This window comes from Phaethon aethereus (assembly GCF_964289735.1).
Source record: "Phaethon aethereus genome assembly, chromosome: 26".
Taxonomy (NCBI): domain Eukaryota; kingdom Metazoa; phylum Chordata; class Aves; order Phaethontiformes; family Phaethontidae; genus Phaethon; species Phaethon aethereus.
In genome coordinates this window covers 6,149,214-6,172,331 of record NC_138602.1, presented here as the reverse complement: position 1 = coordinate 6,172,331, position 23,118 = coordinate 6,149,214, and positions in this window count along the sequence as shown.

Here is a 23,118-nt window from a genome sequence, read left to right as displayed (position 1 = left end):
CCAAAGGGGGTGAGTAGGGGCCAGAAGAAAGTGGAGGCTGAAAAGGGGTGGGAGACTGGAGTGCCTCTCAGATCATAGAGAAGTACCTCCAGGTCGATTAGACTGGCATTCTGGTCATTGAGATGATGCTCCGGCATTTAGAGAGTCCTGTCCGATCCCAGAAGTCTTCCCAGATCATGGGGACATACCACAGGAGGGCTAGAATGGTGTTCCAGTCATAGAGATGGTGTTCCCACAACTAGAGAGTCTCCTCTGATCCCAGAAGTCTTCTCAGATCCTAAAGAACTACCTCCGGGACAGCTAGAGTGGCGTTCCAGTCATACGGATGGCGTGCCAGCAGTTAGAGAGTCCCCTCCAATCCCCAAAGTTCTCCCGGATCATGGAGATATAACTGCCAAATGGCTAGAGTGGTGTTCCAGTCATAAAGACAGTGTTCCAGCAGTTAGAGTCTCCTCCAGTCCTAGAAGTCCTCCTTCATCTTGGAGACATACCTCCGGGACAGTTATTGTGGTGTTCTGGTCATACAGACAGTGTTCTGACAACTAGAGTCTAAAGAGGCCAAAAAGTGGTCAGAGGCCGAAAACATGTGGGAGGCTGGATGTGGAGTGAAGGTTAAAAAGGGGTGGGAGGGTGAAAAGGTGTGAGAGGCTGGAAGAGACGTAGAGGCCAGAAAAAGTGGATGCCGAAAAGGGCTGGGACGCTGCAGGGCAAGTGAAGACTAAAAAGGGGAGGTGGAGGTGAGAAAAAAAATGGAGGCCCAAAATGAGAGGGAGAGGTCAGAAGAAGAGAGAGGCCAAAAAGGGGCTGGAAGCCACAAAAGGTGTGGGAAGCTGGAGATTAAGTAGAGGCCAGAATAAAGTTGAGGCTGCAAATGGGTGGGAGGCCAAAAAGGTATGGGAGGCCAAAAAGGTATGGGAGGCCAAAAAGGTATGGGAGGCCAGAGGGCAAGGAGAGGCTAGAAAAAAGTGGAGGCTGAAAAGGGGTAGGAGGCTGTAAAATAGTGAAGGCTGGAGGGCAATTTAGGTCATAAAAAAGTACAGACCAAAGAGTTGTGGGAGGAAACACTGAAAGAAAACTTTAAAAGTGACAGAGTATATGGAAGAAAGGGAGGCATTAAAATTTAGCAAAAGGGAACTGGATAAAGGAAATTCTTGAAAGAGAAATTAAATAGCGATGAGTTACAAGAAATACAGAGAATAAATTTAAAAAAAAAAATCAATAAAGGGAGCCAGATACAGGGAAATGGAAAGAATTTTAAAAAGCAACTGAGTACAAGAAACATAGGCAAGAATTAAAATATAGGGACAGGGAGATGGACAGAGGACAACATAGAAAGAAAATTAAAATATCGATGGGGTACAAGAAACACAGGAATATTTAAAAAAAGGGACAAGGAGACGGATAAAAAGAACCATAATAAAATTTTAAAAGCAATGGGGTACAAGAAACACAGGAAATAATTAAAAAATAGGGACAGGGAGATGTACAGAAGGAAACAGAGGAAAACTTTTTTTAAGCAGTGGAGTACAGGACAGAGTGAATAATTTAAAAAGAGACAGGGTGCCAGAGAGAGGGAACTGTAGAATGAGAAATTAAAATGCAACAGGGTACAAGAAACACAGGAAAGCATTAAAAAACGGAGAGAGGGAGCCGCCAAGAGGGAAACATAGGAAAAAAATCAATAGGTGAAATGGTACAGGGCATAGTCAGCAAATGAGTAACAAGTTTTGGGGAGCCGGACGGGTGGGCACGCTGGTGGAGAGGGAGACTGAAGCAGGGACAGGCAGGGAGGCAGGCAGAGCTCTGGGGAAGGGCAGCAGAGATGGACCAGGACACACACGAGAGAACGTGTGACTCACCGCAGCTCCTGGTGCCGCAGGAGACCTTCACGGCCCCAATCCTTCTCCCTCTGCCTCTTCCTCCCCAGTGCTCTTCATCCACACGGCTTCCTCGATCCACGGCGGCTCACACATGGAGCCACCGAGCTCCCAGCACCACGTGCTGCTGGTCTGCTCTGCCAGGGACATCTCGTCGAGATCCCTCTTTGATGCAGGGACTGCCTGTTCCTCGCTGGAGGCACCTGCCTGCAGCACCCCCCCGGATTCCCTCCCCAGCCAGTTCCCCTTCCCCAGCTCCCTCAGGCAGCCGTGCCCCGGCAGCCCCATTACAGCCAGAGCCCCAGCAGCAGCAGGGCCAGCCCCGCCTCAGCCTCACTGGCCACACCTGGGGCTGCCCCAGCCCCAGCTGGAGCCCGTCGGGAACAGGGTCCATGGCCAAAGCCCCACAGCACATGGCTCCCTCCTCTGCGCCCGTCCGCAGCCACGAGCTCTGCCCCCGGGGCTGCGACCACAGCCGGGGGGCACTGAGGAGGCAGGAAAAGGTTATTCATTAATGCACCTCAGGAATCCGGGCAGCGAGGCGGCTGCGAGGCTCAGTGCCCAAAGGCAGCAGGGCAGAGGGAGACAAAGAGACAACAGGAGGAAGGACAGAGGGACGTAGAGAAGAGGTGTGGGACAGGGAGCCAGAAAACCAGATGCTGCGAACAAGAGAGAGACGGGGAGCAGGACAAGAGCATAGAGAGAGGAGTGCGGAGAGATTGAGGGGAAAAAAGAAAAAAGGACAGAGAGATGGTGGAACAAATAAGAGAGACAGGGAGCAGGAGAGAAAAGCAGAAGGGACCAGCAAGACAACAAGATAGAGACAAGACAAGGGCTGGGGAAAGTGATAGGGGAAAAGAAACATAGGAAAAGAAATGAAAAATACAAACAGGGAGCAGGACAGAGGGAGACACAGAAAATTTTGAAAAGAAACAGGGTACAAGAAACATAGGCAAGAACTAACAAATAGGGACAGGGAGATGTAGAAAAAAAAAAGTATAAGAAGTGATGTGGTACAGGACTGTCATGGTTCAGCCCCAGCCGGCAACTAAGCCCCACGCAGCCGCTCACTCACTCCCCCACAGTGGGATGGGGGAAGAGAATCAGAAAAGTAAAAGTGAGGAAACTCATGGTTTGAGAGTTTAATAAGTAAAGCAAAAGCCACGTACGCAAGCAAAGCAAAACAAGGAATTCATTCACCACTCCCCATGGGCAGGCAGGGGTTCAGCCATCTCCAGGGAAGCAGGGCTCCATCATGCATAATGGTTTCTTGGGAAGACAGACGCCATCACTCCAAACATCCCTTCACCCCTTCCTTCTTCTTCATCCCAGCTTTATATACCGAGCATGATGTCATATGGTATGGATATGTCGTATGGACAGCCTGGGTCAGCTGTCCTGTCTGTGTCCCCTCCCAACTTCCCGTGTACCCCCAGCCTCCTCACTGGCAGGCCAGCACAAGAAGCTGGGCTGTCCTTGGGTACTCAGCAACAGCTCAAAACATCAGCATGTTATCAACATTTTCTCATCCCAAATCCAAAACATAGCCCCACACTAGTTTCTATGATGAAAATTAACTCTACCCTGACTGAAACCAGGACATTATCCATTATTCCATACCATTTACATTATGCTCGGGTACCACAACATCCAATACAACCTCATTAACCACCACCCCTCTTCCCATCCTTTAATATAATACACAGATTATCATCCCCTTAGTCCACAGACCTCCCTCCAAAATGTCCATGAAATGTCCACTGAGTTCATTTAGACTTTGGGCTCCATCTCTTATGGTGGTCACTCAGGACAGGCAAGGTGGGGTATTGCATGGAGTTACAGGGCACCAAAGCCAGCTCAGGTCAGGTCACTGCTGCACTTGCACTGCTTCTTGTAAGGCTTGTCCTCCATTGGTTCAGGTGGTTCCTGCTATAGTAGTTCCTATAACATGCAACTCAAATCATGGTTTACAACAATTTAAAGGTATTTCCATTACAATCTCCACCCCTGGGCCCTTTGGACTGGACCATAGGGTGTAACGTTGCAATGAACTCCTCTCCTTGCCCCTGCTCCGCCTTGGACTTATCCACAGACTGCAGTCCCTTCCGTGAGCCACAGTCTCTCCAGGGGTATATCTGCTGCGGCATAGACTTATCCACAGTCACAGTCACTTTGAGGTGCACCTGCTCCAAAATGGCCGCCTCCACGGGCCACACTAGCTCCAGAGATAAATGTGCTCCAGCGTGGCCTTACCCATAGTTCCAGTCCCTCCAGGAATGTACCTGCACTGTCAAGGGCTTCTCCATGGCCACATACTTTGAGGTGCTCCAGCATGACCTCATGCACAACCACTGATACTTCAAGGTGTACCTGCTGCAACATGGACTTATCCACAGATGCGTCGAGATGTACCTTCTCCAGTATGGACTTATCCGTGTGCCACAGTCCCATCAGAGTTATACCTGCTGCGGCACAGACACAACCATGGCCACAGATGCTTCGAGATATACCTGCTGTGGCATGGGCTTATGCACAGCCACAGACGCTTTGGGGTGTCCTCCTCCTGCATGGACTCACCCACAGGTCACAGTCCCTTCGACTGGAGTTCACAGTGGAGTTCCAGCCTGTCCAGTACAGCAGCACCGAAACAGCAGCGATGCCCTGGCCGCCTGCCAGCCCAGGCGCATCGCCATGGCTGTTATCCAAATCTTCCCAGGCCCAGCAGAGCCAGACGACCAGCAGCACGGCAGCAGTGAAAGCAAAAAGCAGCCACTAACAAGCACTGGACTCTAATATACATAAGGAAAGCAAACCCATGGCAAGCACACGGGCCTGGCAATTAGTAGCTAAACAGCAATAACAGCTATAAATTCTATCTGTCATCTAGCACATTCCAATCCAACTTGTCAGTATCTCAAATCCTTTGTGCCCCACGTTGGGCTCCAAAAAGGACTGTCATGGTTTAGCCCCAGCTGGCAACTAAGCCCCACACAGCCGCTCGCTCACTCCCCCACGGTGGGATGGGGGAAGAGAATCGGAAGAGTAAAAGTGAGGAAACTCATGGTTTGAGATAAAGACAGTTTAATAAGTAAAGCAAAAGCCGCGCACACAAGCAAAGGAAAACAAGGACTCCATTCACCACTCCCCACGGGCAGGCAGGGGTTCAGCCATCTCCAGGGAAGCAGGGCTCCATCATGCCCAATGGTTTCTTGGGAAGACAGACGCCATCACTCCGAACATCCCTCCACCCCTTCCTTCTTCTTCGTCCCAGCTTTATATACCGAGCATGACGTCATATGGTATGGAATATCTCTTTGGCCAGCTGTCCTGGCTGTGTCCCCTCCCAACTTCCTGAGCACCTCCAGCCTTCTCGCTGGCCGGCCAGCACGAGAAGCTGGACCGCCCTTGGGTACTCAGCAACAGCTCAAAACATTAGCACATTATCAACGTTTTCTCATCCCAAATCCAAAATATAGCCTCACGCTAGCTTCTGTGAAGAAAATTAACTCTACCCTGGCTGAAATCAGGACAAGGACAGAGAGGGAAGAATTAGAGACAGGGAGATGGATAGAGGGAGACGTAGGAAATTTTAAAAGGGAAAGGATACAAGAATCATAGGCAACAATTAAAAAATAGGTACCTGGAGCTGCATAGAGGGAGGCATAGGGAGGAAAAGTGACAGGGTACAAGAAACACAGACAAGAAATTAAAATTAGATCAGGGAGACAGAAAGAGTGAAAGGCAAGAAGAAAAAGTAGAAAGTGACTGGGTTCAAGAAACATGCAATAATTTAAAAAATAAGAATGAGAGGTAGGAAGAAAGTTTCCAAAGCAGTGGGGTACAAGAAACATCGGCATGAATTAACAAGTAGGCACACAGAGCCTGAAAGAAGGAGGGGGATGACCTTGTCTGGCTGCCGGGTAGCCACCAAGCTTCTGTATCGCACCCCCTCCTCAACATGACAAGGGGAGAAAATACAACAAAAACGCTTCTGGGTTGAGATAAGGCTAAAGAGATCACTCATCAAGTACTGTCACAGGCAAAGCAGACTCAACTTGGGGGAAAGTAGTTTAATTCATTGTCAATCAATATCAGAGTAGGGTAGCGAGAAATAAGAACAAATTAAAAAAAAAACCACACACGACAACTTCCCCCCCCCCTCTTTTTCCCTGGGCTCATCTTCACTCCTGACTCCTCTACCTCGTCCACCCGAGCAGCGCAGGGGGGCAGGGAGCAGGGGCCATGGTGAGTTCGTCGCATGTTGTCTCTGCCGCTCCTTCCTCCTCACATCATTCTTCTGCTCCAGCACGTGGTCCCTCCACAGGGCCACAGCTGCTGCCAGGAGCCTGCTCCAGCACAGGTTCTCCACAGGGTCACAGCCTCCTTCAGGCACATCCACCTACTCCAGCAGGGTGTCCTCCCTGGGCTGCAGGTGGGTACCTGCTCCACCAAGGATCTCAGTGGGGTGCAGGGGGATGACCTGCATCAGCATGGTCTTCACCATGGGCTGCTGGGAAATCTCTGCTCTGACGCTTGAAGCACCTCCTCCTCCATCCTCACTGACCTTGGTGTCTGCAGGGCCGTTTCACACTCACATTTTCTCTACAACAGCTTCTGCGCAGCATTTTTTAGCCCTTCTTAAATACAGCGTCACAGAGGCACCGCCAGCATTGCTGATGGGCTCAGCTTGACCAGCAGCAGATCTGCCTTGCCCCCCAACATGGGGGCAACTCCTGGTGTCTTCTCACGCAATCCACCCCTGCAGCACCTGCCTCCACCCCCAGCTAACAAAACCCTGCCACGTAAACCCAATACGAAAGTGATCAGCTGCAGCACGAGTGGGGGGATTGAAAAATAGGGGAAGGAGCCACAGAGAGAGATGGCAGGGGGAGGAGGGGGCAGAGGTAGGGGGTGATTAGGAGTTTGGGTTTGGTTTGAATTTTTTTTTACAGCCCAATTTCAGGTACAAATTAAGGAAAAAAAAAAAGAAACATAGCAACACAGACACACATAAAACTTCCCTCAGGTTTGGTTCCTTCCACAGTAGTCATCATGCATTCAAAACGAAGGTGCATCGCTGTGCAAAGCAACATGCCACTTCTCCGCATTATTCACAGGCGACACAGAAGTTCAGATTCAACGCACGAGTTCTGCAAGGACGCAAAAGGGGACAACACACGCCATCTAGTGTCCTGCCCACTGAGAAACTGGAAAGCAGACCAAAAAAGGCAAGACATACACAAAAGGATCCACAGCATTAAGAACTCTGTTACCCTGGTGAATATTGGTAACTATTGCTTGGATTTCTTTGTAAAAAGAAACACAAAGGAATTAGACTATGATCAACGAGAACTAAGCCAGCAGGGTAAAAACCCAAACCCACCCAACAGATACACAACTTGAACTCCTCAAAAATAGCTTCCAACCATTTCTTTCGAAGAAAAATAATAGGGAACATACAGTTACTGGAGACCTCAATATTGTTGTCTTTCTGCGACTCTCTCCACCTACATTTGGGGAGAAGACTATAAAACAAGTTCACAGTGCATGAGGTCCTTTAAACTAAAAATGGATTAAACTTATGAAAAGTATTGTACTTTCAGAGCTTCGCTTGTTCTCTTTGCATTAACACAGGACCCACAGAAGCAAGTCTAAAAAACTTGTGGAAAATTAATTACATGAAGTGTGAAAAGAGCCCAGAATCTCTCCATTTTAAACCTACCTCGGGCAAATGATTCTGCCAGCAGCTTTTCCACATTTTCCAGGGATTTTCCTGCTTTCTGTATTTCCGATAGTGGGGAAGCTACCATGCTTGTATAACCTTCGAAGCTGTTAGCACTTCTGCAAAACACGAAACATTCCTACACACCCTGTATGCAACAGGGAAGATTTTACAGACGTCCCTCTGTTGATACATACAACACCATCCTTCTCTCAAAACTGGTTGCCAAGGAGCGAAGGTTTTGTACACTTTTACCGTTACCTGAACTCTACTGCATAAATATGAGGTCTTTTTTAAAGTGCTGCAAACTCCTCTTCATCTTCTGGGCTTGCTCGGTATGGATATACACCACGTTTTAATCAGGCCTTGCTACCTAGCAATTCCAGGCGCTTCCTAGCTCAGAGCTTGACAAACACACATACTCTGAACACTGCAGATGTCAAGTTTGGTGTGCAGAAGCTTGACTGCTAAAATGAGTCCGGCGTGACAGGCCACAATTTAAGTGTAACAGAAGATGGCCACATTTGTTCCGAAAGTACTACAGTTTTTTACATCGCAAGTCATAAAAGTGTTGGTATTTCCTTCAGTGCTCAGCAATTTACAACAAATGATTACGGATGGACAACAAAAGAAAAAAACAAACCACAACCACCACAAAAAATTCTCTCCTAAGCTTCTTGATTATAACAGAAAACCAAAAAACACAGCGTGCCCTAACAAGCCCTGAACTCACAAAGAAAGCAAAGAACGAAATGATCCGCAGTATAAAAATCTCAATTTTTATGCCAGTCCCATGATTACAGCAGGCACTATTCAGGATAGAAAAACATTTGGAGTTTGCCTACTGATCGGTCTTCCATAGCTTTCAGGGAAACTTTCAAGGAGAAGCAACAGTCTAATTCATCACCAAACCACCACTGCTGTAGCAAGCCATCCTTTCTAAACCTCTCACACAGAACACGTGATTTTTACCCCAGATACACGTATTCATAAGCTCTACACACACCCCACCCCCTCCTGCTGTGGGCAGGACCAGATGTTTTCCAAACACAGGCAGGCAACCGGGAACACGGAGGATTCGCTGGGATTGCTACAGCTGCTGAGCTAAGCGAGAAACACCCTTGATCACCATTTCCCCCAGGTGGTTTGTCACTGCAGCACCACTTGCGCCGACTTCGTCTGACCAGGTTCTGCAGCGAGTGGTAGGATTGGGTGGGGAAGGGGGAGCTGATGTAAAGGAAGATTGAGACTTTGCCTTAACATTAAAAAAACAAAAAGCCCAAAGAATCACAGAGAGTCTTTTTACTCCTCCAAATAAGAAGGTAAGAAAGAAAGATTCTGTGAGCCTGGTTTGGACCTAGGTTACTGTTATTTCACCTGTGACCTTCCAACTGCCCCTTGGGAGACAGCAGGACCCCATCACCCAGCTTGGTTACACAAAGTGAAACCCATGTCAGAGGCCCAAAACTCCTGCAAGGATTTAGCCAATAAGGCACCTGGAGCCAGAATATTTCACAGTTGGTGAGACAACCTCCAAGGAACTAACTAATCCTTAATCCTTTCACAATATTGAAATCATTCCTACCATTGTATGGACCATGACATTTCACCAACCAACATAAAAATGGCAGGGGAGCACTTGCCAGGTGTAATTACCTTCTAATGTAGCTTTTTCCAAAGCAGAAGTCTTCACCCTGACTGCAACAAGCTCACCTGCCACGTAAAACTTTCCAATGCACACATATAAACAAGTCATGGCCTTTTTAATTGCAGACATCAAAATGCAAAACTGAAACAAATGTGCCCTCCTGCTACAGATGTATTGCAAAGAAAGTGAACGTCAGACCTTCCAAAAAACAGGTGTAAGACGATTTGAACAGTAGCCACTAACAGATTTCCTGTAATCTAGTTCTCAGAAACACCTCAAACTTTTGAGTTGAAACACAAAACTTCCAGGAACTTGCAAGTTTTAGCCCACAAGAATGGGTGACACTTCACAAAGTTTCAAGACACTGAAAACTTTCTTTTTTTTTTTTTTTTTAAATCGGAAAGGCTGGGCAAACTTAGAAACTAAGAGCGACGCACAGGCTGCTGTCACAATATTTGAACACCTACAGCAGAAGCAGAAGAGCTCATCCTTTCAGAAGAAAACATTGTTCTACAGAGTACACCACATAGGGCATAAAATTTAAATAAGCTTTAAATAAGAATTGGTCCTTTAAAAGGAAGAACAAAATGCATGGAGAGAAAAATAAAACCTCACCTGCCCAGTCAAAACACTCATCTTACTTTTCTCCTTAGTATTATCTTGCTGACAGCACATTACCCCAACACTGCAAGGAAGAGAAATTAGATGTCACTATATAGAGAAAACTATGAAAAAAACCCAACCCCTAACCTGTAAAGAATTCACATCCAACAAAGGAACCGGTGAACTGCCCACAATTTTTCAACTAAACTTTGGATTTGCAGAGCTGCCCATCTCTTCAGGATTTCAACTCACTTCAGTGGAACCTGCAGGTGCTTAGAGCCCTAGAACAAACAAGCTCTTTTCTCCACATTATATCGGAATCGGAGATGCAGTAGGGACTCCATAGTACCTGACTTTGCCTCTAAACTGAGAGACCTTGAAAGCAATCGCTCAGAGATTACTAAATTTAAAATAGTCGTAACACCAACTGGCTGCACAGAACAGCTCACAAATGGTATTTCAGTTCATACATTCAGGAAGACAACATCTGTCTGTCTGCAGCAGAGACACAACCTGTGTTGGAGAAGCGCGTACCATATACTGTTCACGTTGCCAGAAACTCATCTAGAACAACAAGAGCTCTATGTTTTCAAAGTTCCCCAGGAACTAAAGAGATCTGGCACTCTTCTTTAAAATAAACAGACATTTCTGCAAAAAAAAGTATTAGCAATTATATAAAACTTACGGGCAGATATGAAACGTGCCCCAGAGCACAGCATCGCTGAATTATGTCTTTCCAAAGTTATTCTATGAGCTGAACTTTCCTACACATGTAGCCTCGCTCGTGCGCTACACAGCCGCCTTTGGTGATGCATACAGACCCTGCATGTCGATGGTCTGGCCTGCTGCGGACTACGAAGAGGGATCCTACCTCACCTGGAGGGGCTGGCTCTCTCTTCCCTGCAGCGGAAGGCAGCTGCCGGCCGGCCTTCGGTTTCTTCTTCCTCTTTACCGTTCTCTGGCCTCTCCAGCTCTGGCCGCGGCAGCTCCCGCCCAGGGCCGGCAAGCGCTCTGCCTGTCCCTTCCTGCAGCCGTGCCACGAGGAGAGCGAGGCCGGGCAGAGACAACCCACACGAGCCCGAGGCGGGTGCGGTCAGCGGCACCCCCAGGGGAGAAACGGACACGCGCAGCCTCAGCGGGGCCCCTGGCAGAGGGAAAGAAGCAGCAGCGACCCTTATTACCGTAGTTCCCCCCTGGCCGAAGCCTCTCCTTCCGCGGGGGCTGTTGGAGACGCCGCTCTGTCCCTGCACCGCTGCCAACGGCGCCCGCTTTCACGGAGAACCCAGCGCACGTGTGGCCCGGCTTGCCGCCTCCGCGACAGGGCCCGGGGCCGGCCCGGGGCTACGGTACGGGCTTCAGGGGAAGGGCTGGAGCTGGGGGCAGCTGCGCGGGGCCAGGAGAAGCGAGCGGAGGGGCTCTGGCGAGTTGGGAGGCGCCTGGCGTCTGCGCCTGGGGGGTGTCCGCCTCCTTCCCCTCTCCCTCCTCCCAGCCCCCCGGTAACTCCCCGGGGCTGCCTCGACCCGACTCGCCTCCAGCGGGCCGCTCGAAGCTCCTCGCCCCGCCACCCGCGGGCGGCCGGCGCGCAGGAGATGCCCCCGCACCCGCCCCGAGGGCTCGCTCGCCTCACCGGTGGCCCCGGCCCTTCACGTCCCGCCGGAAACACGACCCCGCTGCGCCGCCATGCTGCTCCCGCGCGCCGCGAATGCGCCGGACGCCGACGGCGCGCCGCAGGGGCGAGCGGCGGCCGGGCTGCAGTAGCAGCGAGCACCCGGCGGCGGTGCCGCATTTTGCAGGGCGAGCGCCCGCCGACGCTGCGCCCATGGGGCAGCAACGGCGCTTCCTTACCGGGAAGCGGCAAAGAGCTCGCAGGGACCGCAGAACGGCATCGCCGTTACTGGAGGACGGGAGCGTGGGTCACATAGGCGCCACCGCGCATGCGCGGCTTCCGAGCCGCGGCGAGGCGCCCTACCGCGGCTGCCAAGCTGCAGTACCTAAGTTCGGTCACAGGGAGGCAGCACCGAGCGCGGGGAGGAGGCGCGCCACCACGCATGCCTGGGAGACCAGGTCGCAAAACCTACATCTCCCGGCATGCCCTGGCAAGCGCAGCATGGCCGCCCGCCGGCCCCCTGCCACAAGACTACGCTTCCCGCCATGCGCGGGGAACGAACATCGCCGGCCGTAAGCCCCGTGCCGCAGGGCTACGGCTCCCGCCCTGCCGCCAAGGACACCGGCTCCCTCTTTTCCCCCGCAGGTCCCGTCGCGACGCGAGCGCTAACCCACGCTCCGCCGCGCGGCTCCGGCCAGCCCCCGCCGCCGGCACCCACACGCCCCTGCTCCGTGCCTCCGACGCGGACCCCGCCGCCCCGCCTCGGGGCTTTGCCCGGCACCCGCTGGTCCATGGGGCGGCTCCGCTCACGTTCTTCCTCGCTGCAGCCGCAGCCCGGTCACACCGGGCGACCGCTCCGCCCCGCCCCTGGCTCCCCCTGGCCCCTCCACGGCCACCCGGGGCAGGGCAGCGGCGGCGGCAGCCCCTCCCCCGGCAGCCACCCCTGTGCAGGGAGCGGCCGTCCCCACCGGCCTCACCGCCTGCACCTGGGGCTCCTCCAGCCCCGGCCCACAGCTGGAGCCCAGCTGGAGCAGGGGGGCAGCGCCCGACCCCCGCCCCAGGGCCTCCCTTGCTGCCCCGAGCTCCGGCACAGCCCCTCCCCTCACCCGGGGCAAAGGGAGGGCGAACGCAGCCGCGAGGGCGAAGGAGGCGGCAGCGAGCGTTGATTCAGGCGGCGCGTAACAAGGCCGGGGAGCAGGGCTGCCCCGGGGCCAGCCCGGCAGTCCTTCCCGGAGCTGCGCTTCTCGGTCCGGCGGGGAACGGGCTGCCGGGCAGGGGGAGGCCGCCGTGCCGAAAACGGGGCGCGGGGCGCAGGACGCTGCAAGAGAGGAGAACAGGGGCAGAGAGTCAGACCGAGAGGGAGGGAGAGAGACAACAAAGCGACAGAGAGCCCGGCAGAGAGGGGAGGGTTAAGGAGAATAGCACAGGGAGCTGGGGGGGGGGGGGGGGGGAGAAAACAAAAAAAAAAAAAAAGAGAGCTGCAGAGCAAGAACAGCAATGAGCATGGAAAGAAGGGGGGAGAGAGCAGGGGGAGTCCAAAATAGGGTCCCATCAGTGATTCAAAGAAATTCAAATGTAAGAAATTCAAACTTGATAACATCAAAGTGTTACTAAAGCAGACATCTTATTACAGCGCCAGACGCGTGGGGGATATCTCCTCCTAACATGCGTGCCTCGTGTTACCAGCATCTGAATTCTATTGAGTACATACATTCATGTTCATTGCAATTGTTAGCATATTCGTGACATTTCCGAGGAATGTTTAACATACTCACATGTCGCTGACACGTGCGCCGTTAAAGGAGCCGGTGGTCCTCTGGTGGTCTCTGGTGGTTTTTTGCAGTACTTGGTCCCCTTAACTTGTCTGTCCTCCAGAGGATCTCTTTTCTTATCTACTTGCTTAGTAGGGATAAGGGGAGGGAGCCATACAGAAGGAGACAGGGACAGGGACGACAGCAACAGGCCACAGGGGCAGCGAGGGGACAACTAAAATGTAGGGACAGGGAGCCAGACAGAGAGCGATTGGCAGAGAAGGAAAAAAAACACCACTGTGACAGGCTACAGGGCAGAGAGGGAGCGATTCAAGACACGGGACAGAGAACGGCAAAATGGCGATGGGCTGCTGGGCAGAGAGGGAGGAATTTAAAAGTGTAAGTAAAGACAGAGACAGAGAGACGGACAGAGAGAAAGAGAAAACAGCGATGGGCTTCAAGACAGATAGAGAGGGATTGAAAGATCCCGGCAGGGAGCTGGACAGGGCAAGACGGCGAAAGAAATGAAACTGCAGCGTGGCTCAGGGCTGACAAGGACGAAATTGCAAAACAGGGACAGGGAGCAGGACAGAGGGAGACAGAGGAAGAAAGAGACTTGTGCTGTGCTACAGGGCCAAGAAGGAAGACTTTGAACACCAGGGACACAGGGCTGGGCAGAAAGCGCCAGAGACAGCAAAAATACCGACGCGCTACAGGACAGAGTGGGAGGAAGGCAAACATGGTGGCTGGGAGCCAGACAGAGAGAGACTGCAAAAGAAAAGAGCAGCAACACGCGACACGGCAGAGAGGGAGGAATGGAAAAGCAGGGACAGGGAGCCAGACTGGGAGAGGCAGAGGAAGGAAAAATAGCCGCGGGCTACAAGGTAGGGAGAGAGAGGACCTACAAGACAGGGACGGGGAGCCGGTCAGAGTGAGATGGAAAAAGGAGGTATGGGGGGACACGGACGGATACCACATCAGCGTGGGAAAGAGAGGGGGCCAGGGGAGGGGCAGCGAGGGCCTGGGATGCAGAATAGGGGCAACAGGGCCCCGGGGGCCTGGGACTCACCGCAGCTTTCACTGCTTGCACTGCTGGGAGAGTTTGCCAGCTCAGACGCTTCTTCCTCCTCCTCTTCTCCTCCCTTCGCCTTCTGTAACTCCTGTCGCTTGGCTGTCCTCCACCTAAGAGGATACCGGGGTGTCTTACAGCTCGTACAAGACGAGGCTCCCTACACACGTAGCCTTGCTCGTGCGCCACACGGCCGCTTCCGGTGATGCGTGCAGACCCTGCACATTCAACTGCCCATGTACGTCAGGTGCGGCGCACCCGGGAGCGACAGCGTCTACCGCTCACGTGGCCCTGTCCTTTCCTGGGCCTGTCATTAGAAGCACACCTGGGAAAGAAGATCCTGGCTGGCTGCGACGGATTAGGACCGGAAGGCACGAGGGGAGCCCTCGGCGCACTCGCACGGCGGGCGCGAGGCAGCGGCCCCTCCCAGCAGCCAGGCGGTTGCAGGGACTCGCCGCAAGGCCGGGCGCTCCTGCACGCGATCCGTTTCGCGAGCCCCGAGGCAGCCACGATTAACAAGCCCGATGACGCCCGCGCTGGGCCGGGGGTGGGCAGAGGCAGAAGTGGAAGCAGGGGACAGGGACACCGGGCGCAGCAGTGCTGGCGTGGGCGGGAGAGCAGGGAACGGTGTGGGGAAGGGTCACTCGGGACGCCTGCTCCGCTAGCCCGGCCTAAGTGACGGCCAAGGATGCCTAAGCACCGCGTACCCTAAAGAAACCCACCAGTGTAGGGTGGCAGGAAGAACACCGGCACGCGACGACCGCCTGAAGCCGCCACGCCCAGGCCCGGCTGACCGCTGCCATGGACTCCCGATCCCTCTGCTGCAGCAGGAGCTTGTTGCAAAGGCACGCGTTCGTTTTGCGTGCACACGTGCAAGCGCGACTCAGAACGCAGGCTGACGTCAGGCTACAAAAGCCGCCCGAACGCCCCGCTTGCGTCGCATCTGCTTTGCCCACAACAAGCGGGTCGTTTCCGAGGCATTTTCCCGGCTGCTCAGGCAGAGCATGCGCCGTCACGCGCTTGAGGCAGAGCCGGGCAGGCGGAACTTAGGCGCCGCCGTTCGAGAGCGTGGCTCTGACCCGACACCACAGCAGCAACGCTCCCGCCCGCACTGCTCGAGGTGCGCGAGGAATGAAGCCGGGGGCATCGTTTAGTCTCTGTGAGCAGTTCACTGCGAGGTGCGACCTTGAGGGGAGGAACAAGATAATCACAAGAGCAGCACAGCTCCGGAACCTTGAGGGAACTGTCCTAATTAACATCTAATTGACATCTAATTGGCATAATAGCAACCTGCCCCCGGGCGGGGAAAGCCCCCTCCTCGCTCAGCACGCCCGGGAAGAAAGAAGGACGCTGTGACTTTAAGCGGAGACGAGGCTGGCGAGAACCGAGGGGAACGAGGGCGACGGAGCCAACCGTTAACAACACCGGTAACTGCTGCGCGGAGCGTAGCCATATGGTCCGAGTGTGGCCCGAGGGTTGCGAGCTCTGCGCGCAGCCGGAAGAAAAGCCAACACCCCGGCTCCGCACGCTCGCCGCCTGCCCGCGCACCGGCGGAAGAACCGTGTGTGAGACAACGGCACAGCACCGCCCCGCGGGGGCGGGGCCCGGTCCGGAGGCGGGCAGAGATCCGGCGGAGGAAGGCGCGCGCGGGCGCAGTGAGGCGTCTCTGCCTGCGCGCCTTCCCCCCCCCCCCCGCTCCTCCGGGAGAGGCGCTGCGAGGCTGTAGGGACGCGCGGCCGGCGGAGGCGACGACCGCGCTCCCGCGCGGGCGGGAGGACTCCCACCTCGCAACGGGGCCCGGCCCTTCCTCGCTGCAGGCGGCTGCCTGCGGAACGGCCTTCGCGCCGCTCCTCAGCCGGCTCCCGCCGGCGGGCGGGCCCGGGCGGCGCCCCCAGGGCACCGCAGGGCCAGCGCCGGCCTCAGCCGCGCCTGCAGCCCGCTTCGAGCGTCGGGCCCGCAGCTGCAGCCCCTCGGGAATAGGCGGCCGCCCCCCCGCCCCCAACGGCACGGGAGCACCTGCCCTGGGCCTCGCCGCGGGCCCGGGCCCGACCCCGCGGCGGAGGAACGCACCGGGCGCGCAAAGCGGGCAGCGCAGGTTTGTTCCCTCGGGCGCACCGGGAGCTGCCGCCCAGGCTCGGTGCCCGACGGCGGCCGGGCGGAGGGGGAAGAGGGAAGCGCAGAAGCGGAGAGAGAAGAGGCGAGGGACGGGGAGCCAGGCCCGGGGTGGGGGGGGGGGGCGGGAGCCGAACGTGGGTGTCGAGGCGGAGGAAGAGGGAGAACTGCAGCGCGGGGAGGGGGGAGATGGAGCGATAAAGAAGAGGGGGAGGAAGCGGGGGAGAGAGCTGGGAGGGACAGCGAGAACGAGCGGCGCCCGGCCTGGGAGCGGCGGGTACCGCGCCAGGGAGCTGGGTATCGGGAGACAGGGAGAAAACTGCACGAGGGGACCAGAGCAGAAGGAATTAAGAAAAAAAGGGGGTGGGGGGTGTGTGTGTGAAGGGACAGGAAGGCAGATAGAGGTAGTCATGGAAAGAGAAAGGGAAAAGGGACAAACACGGGAAAGAATTAAAAATTAGAGACCATCAGCTGGACAGAGCCATAAAAATAGAAAAGGGACGGGCCGCAGAGTCAGGGCATTAAAAACCCATCAAAGGGAGCGATGTGGAGGGGGATGCGGAAGAGAAAAGAAAAAGCGACGGGCGGCAGGAACACGGGGAAGAAAAACAAAAAAACGAAACCACGGGACAGGGAACCGGATAAATGGAGACGTAGAAATAAAATTTGAAAAGCGACGTGGTACGTGACAGGGCTACGTCAAGACGTTAAGGCCCCCCTCGCCCCCGTGACCTCCAACCCCGGTTTGCTGGCCGACCGCTGCGTCGTACGGTCGGGAACATCCCTTTGGGCAGCCGGGGGTCAGCTGTCCCGGCCGCGTCCCCTCCCAACCCCGCGCGCACCCCCGCTCTGCTCGCCGGCGGGGCCGCGGGAGCAGCAGAACAGCCCTTGAGGCTGCGCAAGCGCCGCTCGGCGAGACCCGGCGCGTGTCCCCGCATCATCGACGCCGGGTGTCGGCGCAAATCCAACACGTAGCTACCACGAAGAAAACCAACTCTACATCCGAGCCCAAACTAGCGCGCGCGGGAATACAGTTTAAAAAGTTGAGCGCGGTACTAGAAACGCGGGAAGAAATTTAAGACTGGGGACAGGAAACCAGATAAAGAGAGACATAGAAAGAAGATTTAAATAGCAGCGGGGTACAGGAAAGCAGTAAAAGCTAGGGATAGCAAACCTCACAAATGTTGTTGAGAAAAAAAAAATGGAATAAGCAATGGCATTAAGAAAAGACAAGACACAATTAAAAACCCCAAGGAGATGGTAAATAACAGAGCCACAAATGAAAATACAGTTCTAAAAGCGACAGGGTACACAACAGACAGGAATAAATTAAAAAATATGGATAGGGAGCTTGATAAAAGTAGACCTAGAACAGAAACTGAAAGAGCAACAGGGCTCGGGACAGACAGGAATAAAAATGACAGACAGTAAATTGGTTAAAGAGCACGTAAAAAGCAGCTGGGTAAGAGAAGCTGGGGGGCGGGGAAGGGGACAGAAAACTGGATAAAAGTTGATGTAAAAAGGAAATTTTGAAATCAAAGGCATTAAGGAAAGGCAAGGGAAAAAATGTAAAATAAGCGTAGGGTGATGGAGAGTGATATAGGAGGAAAATTACAAAAGCGGAAGCATTAAGGAAAAACAAGAAAAAGTTAAAAATTGCAATAGACAGAAAAATACAGAGAGACATAGGAAGAAAATTTCAAAAGCGACGGCGTACAGCAGGGACGAGAAACAAATAAAAAATATAGACAGCGAATTGGTTAAAGTAGACACGGAAAGAAAATTTTAGAAGCGATGGGGTACAGCGTAGATTGGAAAACAAAAAACGGGGACGGGGAGGTGGATAAACTTCAATGTAGAAAGAAAATTAATGTAAAACGTGACAGCTTTTAGCAAAGGCGAGAATAAATTAAAAATAAGACTGTGGAAAAACAGACACATAAAAAAATGTAAAAAGCAACGGGGTACACGACACGGGAAAGAGTTAAAAGACACGGATAGGGAGCTCGACAAAAGCAGACATGGGAGCTTGAAGCAGCGCCAGGGTACGGGACAGATGGGGGAGAACTACAAAACGCAGGCAGCGAACTGCAGAAAAGTAGCCATCGAAAGACAAGTTAAAATGGATGGAGTATGATATAGACAGGAAAAAAAATAAAAAGGCGGACAGGAAGCTAAATAAATGGAGACATAGAAAGTTATTAATGTGACTGGGTGCGGGACAGAGGAGGAGATAAAAAACGGGCAAGGAATCGGGTAGAGGGACAGAAGGATGTTTTAAGAAGCGACAGGCTACGAGAAAAAGCAGGAAAGAATTAAAAAATAGGAACAGGAATGAGGATAGAAGGAAATACTGAAAGAAAATTTAAAAAGGGACAGGGTATACGGAAAAAAGGGAGGAGTTAAAAGTACGGGAAAGGGAAGCTGGATACAGGGAATCATTGAAAGAAATTAGGTAGCGGTGGGGTGCAAGAAATACGGGAGGGGGAACAAACAAAAAATCAGCCAAAAAAACAGAGAAAGGGAGCCGCTTAGAGAGTGAAGTTAGAAGAACTTTTAAAAAGCAACCGGGTACAAGAGACACGGACAGGAATTAAAACGCGGGGACGGGGAGACAGACAGAGGACAAGGCGGAAAGAAAAATGAAGTGGCGGTCAGGTACGAGAAACACGGGAATATTAAACAAACAGGGAGACGGCTAGAAGGAACTGCAATGAGAAAATGTTAAAAGTAACAGGGTACAAGAACCACAGGAAATAATGAAAAAATAGGGACGGGGAGATGCACAGAAGGAAACACAGGAAGAAAGTTTTTTCAGCGACGGGGTGCAGGACAGAGGGAGGAAATAAAAAAGAGAGACAGGGTGCCGGAGGGAGGGAACTGTAGCGCGAGAAATTAAAATGCAGCAGGGTACAAGAAACACAGGAAAGCGTTAAAAAACAGGGAGAGGGAGCCGCAGAGAGGGAAACGTGGAAGAAATTAATAGGTGAAATGGTACAGGGCAGAGTCGGCAGACGAGCAGTAAGTTTTGGGGAGCTGACACACAAGGGATTCTAAAGCAGTTCCAAGAGCTAATCCCAGGAAATCCAGGATGAAAGTTCTTACTTTCATATTTCCTGTCCAAAATATGTAGAACTTTGACAGAGATGACATCATGTTTTCCTTAAACCAGCTGATTTCAAAATGCTGCACGGGGCGAGAACACCATAAACAGTTTAAGACGAACGGCCACGCTCCTAAGTAAAACAATAAACCCAGCGCACGGGATCTGCGCAGCCTCTGCTTTGGCCTTCGCCTCTCGCCATCCACCGCCAAAGCTGCTGCCGCATCCTGCGCACCACGCGTAGCAGGTTTCCAGCTACGGCCTGAAAGGCGGTAAGGGTAAAATACGAGAAAGTGTGCCATTACGCTCTGCAGTTACGGTTAATTCAGTTCCTGTTTTACAGTCCGGTTACGGAACGCGGGGTCGCTCGCAGGAAGCGTCGTGGCGGAAATCAGAGGGGTGCCGAGGCAGCCGGAGAGACGGCAGAAGGCTCGAGGGCACAGAGGTACTCGGGAGGGGATCTGAACGGAGCACAGGCGTCGTCAGAGAGACACTGACCGACGGGAGGCGAGCAAGATGGAGGAGAGGACAGAAAGACCGCTCTGAGGAAGAGGGATGGCCTGAGGAGATGTCCTGACAAACCGAGAGGGGTACAAATCGTGCTCCAGAGATAAAAGCGCGCCAAGGAGACCCTGTAAAACCTTAGGATGGGGGGGGAGCAGGGGGAAGGGAGATGCACCAGGGAAATCTAAAAAGCGACAGGGTGTGTGACAAACAGATTTGGAAAAAAATAGACATCTTTATAAAAGCAAACATAGAAAGAAAATTTAAAAAGCAAAAAAGGGTATGAGGTAGGGGAGCAAAAAATTAACAAACAGGGAGAGAAGACCAGATAAAAGTAGACAAAAAATTACCAAAAGCAAAGATTTTAAAGAAGGAGAAACTTAGCAATGGGGCAACAGAAGAAATCAACAAAGGCAGAAAGAAAATTTAAATAGTGACAGGGTATAGCAGAGACAGGAATGAAACAAAGACAGTGAACTGGATGAAAATAGATAGGAAAAAGAATTCAGAAGTGATTTCACACAGGATATCCAGGAAATAATAAAAACGTAGGGTTAGCCATCTCCATAAAAGCAGACACAGAAAATGTAAAAAACAATGAGATAGAGGACAGACAGGAAAATAATAGTGACAGAAAACCAGGTTAAAGTAAGCATAAATACGTAAGTTCCTCATCGTTCCTGGAGGTATTTAAAAGGCACGTGGATGTGGCACTTAAGGCCACGGTTTAGTGGTGGACTTGGCCGTGTTAGGTTTATGGCTGGGCCCGATGATCTTAAGTGTCTTCTCCATCCTCGATTATTCTGTTATTCAAAAGTGAAGGCGTTAAGACAGGAAAAAAATTTAAAATAGGGAAAAAACCTGAATAGGCAAAGACATAGAAAGAAAATTTCACAAGCAACAGGGTATGGGACACACTAGAATGAACTAAAAAATGAAGCTGGTCAAGTGGATAAAAACAGATGAGGAAAGAAAATCTAAACGTGAGGGGGTACAGGAGAGACAGGTACCAACTGAAAAAAAGGGAGCTACATCCTAATAAAAGTAGATTTAGAACAAACATTTTAGAAGCAGCAAGTTACAGGAAACGGGGAAAAAAAACATAGGGACAGAAAATGAGATAAAAGTACATCGAGAAACAAAATTTCAAACCAAAAAGAAAAATGGGGACGGTGAACCACATAAAAGTAGACGCAGAAAGGAAATACAAGAAGCAGTGCCCTTAGGAAAAAATAAGAGAAAATAATTAATAAGTAACAACAGCGGACAAGATAAAAGTAGAAAATTTGAAAAGCAATGGGGATTAAGGACTTTAATTAAAGACAGCAATGGTGAACTAAAATGGAGATGTAGAAAGGAAATTGAAGAGGTGGCACTAAGGAAGGACAAGAAATAATTGAAAATACAGACATGGAAGGGCATAGAAAGTACATGTTAGAAGTGATAGGCATTAGGGAAATAAAGGAAAAAACAGAAATAGGGACAGTGGAGTAAAACAGCTGTAAAGAGAAAATTTTAAATGCGATGACAATAAAGAAAAACCAGAAAAGAGAGACATAAGATGAGATAAAAGTAGAAAATGTTAAAAGCAACAGGGATTAAAGAAATAAGGAAAAAATTGTGAAATATGGACAGTAAACAGAGATGTAGAAAGAAAGTTTTAATAGTGAAGGCGCTAAGGAAAGACAAGAGCTGATTAAAAATACAGACAAAGGGAACAAAAGTAAGCCTGGCAAGAACATTTAAAAAGCGATAGGTGTTAGGGAAAGAAGGGAATAAAACATAAAAGAAACAGCAAACTTCTAAAAGAGTTGGAGAAAGAAAGATGAAAAAGTGAGGTAATGCAAAGAAATGAAAGAAATTTAAACTCAGTAACATCACAGTGTCATTAAGCAGACATCTTCTGCTTCATTCCCCCCTTTTCTATTACCCTTGCAAATTCTTTCGCAATCCCTTATAACATACCATTCTCCTTTGTCCGTCGATTAAAATACCTCCCTGTTGTGACTTCAGGTTTGATCTTACTCTTTTTCCAGGTAACACAGTCATCCCCATTCTTCTGACAACGCCATAGCAAACATTGAATTATACAACAAGTACATAAAACAAATAAGCTATCAACTAATACAAATACAAGCAGCTCTTTGATCCATTTAAAATTTGGTAACCAAGAGGCTAATTTGCTCCGAACTTCTTCACATTCCCAAGAGGTGATGTAAATCTGAAGTTGTTCTTATCATGACCTACTCCGTAGTAGGGGTTATTAAATAGAGAGGTGTAAACGGGAATCGGAACTCCTGTTAGAATGTCTGGCTAGACTCTCTAGGCACTTGCAATCGCTCTTGTTTAGGATTTCCTAATATTATTATGTATTTCTATAGATTATTTTCGCCTAACTGGGTGAGATCTTCCCCTCGGTATTGGGATCGGTTACGGCCGCCCCAACAGAATTCCAAATGGACTTAAATTCTCTTTAGTTCTCAGTTTTACCCTGGTTCGCAGTAAGGTTACAGTGGGAGCGCTTGGTACCAATGTAGATTTGTTTCTTGACTAATTTTAGCTAGCTGTTGTTTAATTAAGTGATTCATTTTCTCCACTGGCCCACTTGCCTGAGGTCAGTTGCCTAAAATTTTACTAACTCATTGCACTATTTGCACACAAAAATGAGTACCCCTATCAGAAGATATTACTGCTGGTATTCCAAATCTGGGAATAATTTCATTTAAGAGTACTCCTGTCACTTCCCTAGCCTTATTAGCCCTACAAAGGAAAGCTGCTGGCCAGCCCGAAAAGGTATCTTAATACGAACAAATCCCGAAACCCCCCTTTCCGTGGGAGTTCAGAAAAGTCTATTTGCCAATTTTGACCTGGAACTTTCCCTTTACCGAGACTTCCAAATTTTACACGATTTCCCACCTTTGGATTATTCTTTAAGCATACTTCACAGTTATTAACCATGGTTTTTACAGTTTGAAACAAATTCCTGGCTACTATTTGCTTCATAAGGGAATCGTACAAGGCTTCAGTTGCCCAACGAGTCTGGTCATGTTCTGCTTTTACCAGTTTCCATACTATTCTAAAGGGAACTATTACTCTGTTACCTTTTAATTTTGCCCAACGTGA